The sequence below is a fragment of the Primulina tabacum genome, chromosome 6 (assembly GCF_025594145.1).
Source record: "Primulina tabacum isolate GXHZ01 chromosome 6, ASM2559414v2, whole genome shotgun sequence".
In the NCBI taxonomy this organism is placed as follows: domain Eukaryota; kingdom Viridiplantae; phylum Streptophyta; class Magnoliopsida; order Lamiales; family Gesneriaceae; genus Primulina; species Primulina tabacum.
In genome coordinates, this window is record NC_134555.1 from 26,254,729 (window position 1) to 26,260,927 (window position 6,199).

Consider the following 6,199-nt stretch of genomic DNA (forward strand, 5'->3'; position numbering starts at 1 on the left):
AATTTCATCTTAGTCGTCCCCGGTCTTCTCTCTCCAGCCTTATATCGAATATCCGGACAAAATCCATGCAATGTAAACATGTAATCATATAAAATATATCATTTTATTATCTAAAACCAATTAAATAAGCAATTTTGCATGCATGCGGTTTACATGGACTGATTTTTGGACGTTACAGGTTCCTAGTCAAATAAGCCTCCTAAAACAAGGATAAAGGTCGCTCGAGCTTCTTTATGGTATGCTCAGTTTCTTAGGAAAGGGCATGGAGAAGTCCATTTACACAGATGGGTGATCATATGATAATGCACTGAACAACCCTCCCTTGGACTGTCCAAGTGGTTCTCACTTATCGAGTGGAATAGTCCTCAGTTATGGTTGTACATCATTAGCCCTTTGACCCGGGACAATGTAAGGGCTATACGTACTAGCATGTACTCTGATCCATTTACCGATTCTATTGTGGGTCATCAGGTGGCAAGGTTGGATGTATTTTCAAAATACGTAGGAGCAAATGCATTGTAGTCGGGGATCCACCTTTTGTCTGTAGGTTATGATATCTTATGTGATATGATGAGTTAATAGTGCAAAAAATCTATGGAGAGAGAAAGAAATGTGCTTTAGGGAAAGGTGTTTTCCTAGTTGCACATACCATGTCATTATTACACTAGTAGAATTTCCTTAATTTACTTCTCATATTCAATGAAGTCATAGGTAGATAACTGCCGAAGTAGACGCACGTGAAGTAATAGGGCACCATTTTACTTCGCATTATAACCGAAGTCTTATCCAAGAAATTAGACCGATGCCGAAGTAAAACGTCTTTTGCTTCATCGATTTCGTAAAGTACAGAAGTAATAGCTTATATATAACTTCATAGGTTATATTGATTGACAAATTATTTTATAATTACTTCAGCATTAATTTAGTGTTGAAGTAAATAATCATATTTTATTGTAACACTATTTTAATTTAACGAAGTAATTTTTTATCGCCGCCGCATTAATTTAATAAAGTAGTGAAGTAAAAACATATTTTCACTTTATCAAAATAATTTAATTAATATACAATGTTACCACTATATACACACACACGTATATAACTTAAAATACATTCATTTGATTCATAAATTATCCATCTAAAAGTGATGAAAGTCCATGAAATCACAAGTATATCTATCAATCCACAAGTATATACCCACAAATCCACAAGTGTAACCCAATAATGTGTCCACTAGTATAACCCAAAAATATATCCACAAAACCGAAAGTGTATATCCACAAGTATATCCTAAAATGCACAATGACAAACCAAAGATTTATCCCAACACATACGATCCATATAACCACCTACATACGAGTAGACGAATTCGCTCCATCCACTTCTGACTTCATCATATTGAGATTGGTTGTGATATTGGTTCTTGATTGATTTTGCAAACTGGAATGTAAAAAGTACAAAATGCATTATATCATACACACCATTGTCACAAATAAAGACCAAACCATATTCATATAAACAACAAAACTAATCATTTCATAAACAAAAAAATAAATGACAAAACAACATGTCAATAATCATAAAATGCATATTACCACATGCATGAATATCCCAATGGAAACAAATTATCACAACCAATAATTCTAATAGCACAAATTACTGAATTAATAATTCAATAGATGCACATATCCCAATGGCAGTAGTTAATCTCAATAATAAACTGAGCATGTCATAAAGAAGAAACTTACGATCTTCTCCAACTGTGGATTTTCAGATTCAACTCTCTCTTTCATATACCTCATCATATAATATCCACATTCAACAAAACCACTTTGTTTTGGATTACCCTATATAATGTAATTGAAAAGTTAATGCAACAATCACAATACAAATAATAAGAACTATCCATTTATGTCCTCATACATAGGCACAATTCATACCGTCAATTTTTTAAAACATGGCCTTTACGAAATATCATTCGAGGCATTGTACATTTTGTCCCCACCCCAATGGTACCTGCAAAAATGAAAATATAGCATTGACTAGTATGTAGTGGAATAAACCTGAATAAATTAACCAAACATAACAATACTTAAATAATTCAACTAATATTGATAAAATCTTAAATATTGAATTATTTTCTCAAAAATCTCAACTCGACAATTATTTTCCGAATTTCTTCCTGAATCCCCAAAATATTCACAATAATTTACTCATATCCAGATTATCTCCCATAATATTTCATTTCACAATTTAAATCCCAATTTCGGCTAAAATATCGAATTATTCAACAAATAGTTTGATATACAACTCTTGGATCGAAGCATTTTACCTCAAACACAAAGAACAATCAATCATACAATATAAACCCAATATATACGTCAATATATCACATTCCAATCGTCGAAACAGAATTAAATCGAAGGGGACAAAATCTCGATTTTTGGGCAGCTTGCTTACTTGTGTAATAGGCTGGAATTTCAGAATCAAAACAGAAGATCGGCATTAAAATTATTCGATAGCATTCTAGAGGTACATCAACTCGTCAGAATTTACCGGAACTTGCCGAAAAACTTTAAATATCGACCGAAACTAATCTGGAAAAACAGGGGAACTGAAATGGCTTCAAATACTACCTCAACAAACAGCAAATCTACTAAGTAATACAAGCAAAGGATCATATAATTCGGGCCAAGAAGCACAAGTAGAGGAAGATCACGCACAGCTTGCTAACAGGGCTCGATCTGCTCATTTCTTCATGTTCCAGCCTCTACAGCCGTTGTCCAGAACTCAGCTACCTTCTATGGATGTTGCTGCTCTGATCCCAATGATTGCACGATCAGATTCTGGTGAGGAAAGAAGGGTGACGAGTTTGGGGAAGAAAAAGGGTTATCATATTGAATTTTGAGGAAACAGTGTGGGCTTCTCTTTTCTATTTATTTAAGGTAAATTAAAAGTTAAGTACGATGCATTTTTTTACTTCAGTAAATATAAATTTTAAATTTTTTTAACTTTTTACTTCATCAAAAAATATTCTCTCGAAATAAAATGTAACAAAAAATTAGAACTGAAGCCCGTATTTTTTAAATTTTGAAGTAAAAAATAATTTTACTTCGTCGGTGTTATTACCGAAATTTATTGGTATATATTACTTCGTAATTAATAATCGCCGAAGAAATCAGTGGCTAAGTAAAACAAAAAATTCTACTAGTTTTAGAACTCAAAGATTAATCGCCTCATTGTCGAATTCATATGCAAATATCGATATACCAATGGTTGCAGATTTGATCGAGATATATGAGTTGAAAGGACTGTACTGTACGCTAACCATGACTAAAGGTTTTTGCAGGCACTATCAGTGATACTTGATGGTCATGAGACGATGCTATTAGACGCTCTTATCATGATCTGATAAGTGCAATCAAAAATCGGTTATGACATTTTTGATCAAGGAGTTAATGAACATAATGGGGTTAATTAGGGTAAACGCGAATAAGAATAAATTTTATTCTGAATCACATGGAGCAAGGCTAGATGTATCCCTGAACCATTGAGGTTCACACAAGCATCAGATTCTGTGTTCCCGTTGAGATAGTCATATTTCAAGGAGTTGGAATTTAGTGACTACAGTTTGATGGAGATCAAACAAGAAGCTTATAAAGGAGTTTATAAGCTAATTCCATAAGATGGAAGAAATGGTAATTAGCTTGATTGCTAAATAAGGAAGGAGAGTGGAACTGCCTGTTTTGTAAAGGAGTTCAATAAAACTTGCAGCTGCCCATTACGGTAAGTGAAAATTTTGATCTTCGAAATTTTCGATTTTCATTATATGAACAAGACTTGTATCCTTGATACATCGGCGCTCTCGGATCGTCGATCGTGCTATAATGAGTCCGGGATCATTTATTTAGTGAGTTTGAAACTTACTAATTAAATGTTAGTACCAGAAGTGGTGACTAGTAAGCATGTAAACATATTATTATTGTATATATATTATTTGTTGTCAAAATTTACAAACTCATAATATAATAAATAATAAAATATGAATTTAAATTTAATGAAATTAGAGTCAATGTTGGAGAGGGACTCCTAAAGTTTCATTCTATATATTGAACACTTGTACTGAAAATATAATACAAGAAGTTTTTGCACACAAAACACACAAAAGCTTTCCTCCTCCTTTTTTTCAACAATCGGCCATATTGAATTTTTCGAGAAAAATTTTGCCCTTCCCTTGTGAAATGTCTGTCCTTTTTATTGCTTTAAAAGTACTAGAAATTTTTTTTATAAACACTCAGTTTTTCGGCCATGTACCTTTACCTCATGAAAATATTTTTATAAAATATTTTACCCCTTTAAAATCAAACATCATCCATCTAACATTTTTAAAATCAAGTGCAGTAGTCATAAAATGAAATCGCAAACTGTTTTACCAACCTAAAAAGCAATAAGTTTGAAAAGTATAGCCCATACTAAACCTCTCAAGAATCTTTCAAAAAGCATAAATAAATAGTCTTAAAATCTTTAACGTAAATCATGAATCATAAATCATAAATGCGGAAAAAGTAGAAGCGCTAGTCCTCGGGTTGTGTGCGCCTTCAGCCCAGTCAAATCATCCGTCAAGACCTCCCTCAACCTCACCTGCAGCCATCACACCTAGTGAGTCTAAAGACTCAACACACCATAATCTTTATAACAAATAATACATATAAAACCACATGCAACAGTGAAAATATTTTTACGTAAAAATAACTTTTTTCATGACATGCAAACGTAAACTTTAACTTTTTTCTTTTTTCTCAACATGACATAAAACCTTTTTCATGATCATAAATATTTTTTCCTTTTCCTTTTCCTTTTCCTTTGTTGAATTCAGATCGTTAATTGTGACTTTCCTCATTATTACATAAACCTCAAAAGTCGATGGATCCATCTATATCTAACCACAGTACTGGGCTGCGGCGACATCGGGGACACTCTCACCAGTCAACTGAGCCTTGGCCTATCCTTTTTCGAATATAAATACGATCGTCGGGGTTCCCTCTGGGATCTTTTTCCATAAATGGGCTCCCTCTGGAGCCTTTTCCCCTCACGATATTCCCATTCTTACTGTTACCACATAACCGTTACCACATATTCGTAATGATGGAAACACGATCGTCGGGCTCCCACTGGGACCGTCACCCTCACGATATCTCCAACATTAACGAAATAGTCACAATTACTTCACTTCCTTCAACATTTAACATTCTCATCACTTTATAAAATCATGCATAACATAACATTTTGTTTTTGAAATCAAGCATGCAACATGTCTTTTAAATGTCTTCCTTAAATCTTAAAAATCCCATGGACATTTAAAAATCATAATTTAATCATGAACATTTCATAAACATTTTAAATGACATTTTAACATAGAAACATAACATTTTGGCATATTAAATCATAAACATATAAAATTCCCTAAATATTTAAAATATCATTTAACATATAAAATCCCATAAACATTTAAAATATCATTTTAACCTAAAATTTCCATAAACATCCATAACCTTAGAAAATAATCATATTAACACATAAAACAGCATTCAGGGCACTGCCATGACGTTTACTAATTATTAGGTGTGACCGTTTTACCTCTTGACGTAAAATTTCCCGATTTTGACTTTTTCTTAATTTCATTGACTCTAACATGTCCCAAATAATTATTTAAGCTTACATGAATTTTCTCATATATTTATTTAGCTTAATTCGATGACTTTGAAATTAATCTTTAAATATGACGTATTAATACGTTTTAATCCCGAATTAAACCAAACCTTAATATTAAATTCTTAAATTAGACTTTTAAAAATTAATTAAGCTTAAATATAATTTTTCATAATTTTATAAATTTAAAACTAGGTGTTTCAATTAATTCGTTAATTAGCGTTTCGTCCGGCGATTAAATCCCGAATAAATCCAAAACTCGTTATTTTGATCCCAAATGTTTAACATAACATTTTTATGATTTATTATACCCTTCCAAGTCATGAGCCACACCCGTGGACCCATGGATTCAATTTTTGCCTTTTAATTTTCGTTTTTTACACCTTATCGAACATACCGAGCCATCTCCTAATTTACCCGAGCCACGCCCAAGCCACCTCGAGCCAAATCCGAGACAACACACCTATGGACCCTACTAACTAGCCCAGACAAA

At 32.7% G+C, this 6,199-nt stretch overlaps 1 long non-coding RNA gene across 3 annotated transcripts; it reads right to left on the bottom strand.

Moving 5' to 3' along the window:
- Positions 1 to 1,171: 1,171 nt before the first annotated feature.
- On the bottom strand, positions 1,172 to 2,878 carry LOC142548121 (uncharacterized). Of its 3 annotated transcripts, XR_012820904.1 has the most exons (5): positions 2,721 to 2,878; positions 2,458 to 2,594; positions 1,938 to 2,013; positions 1,746 to 1,844; positions 1,172 to 1,437 (listed from the first exon to the last, which is right to left on the bottom strand). It is a non-coding gene; the product is annotated as an uncharacterized LOC142548121 (long non-coding RNA). The 3 variants fall into 3 exon arrangements; XR_012820903.1 differs by lacking the exon at positions 2,458 to 2,594; XR_012820902.1 differs by having other exon boundaries at positions 2,458 to 2,878.
- Between the last annotated feature and the right edge of the window lie 3,321 nt (positions 2,879 to 6,199).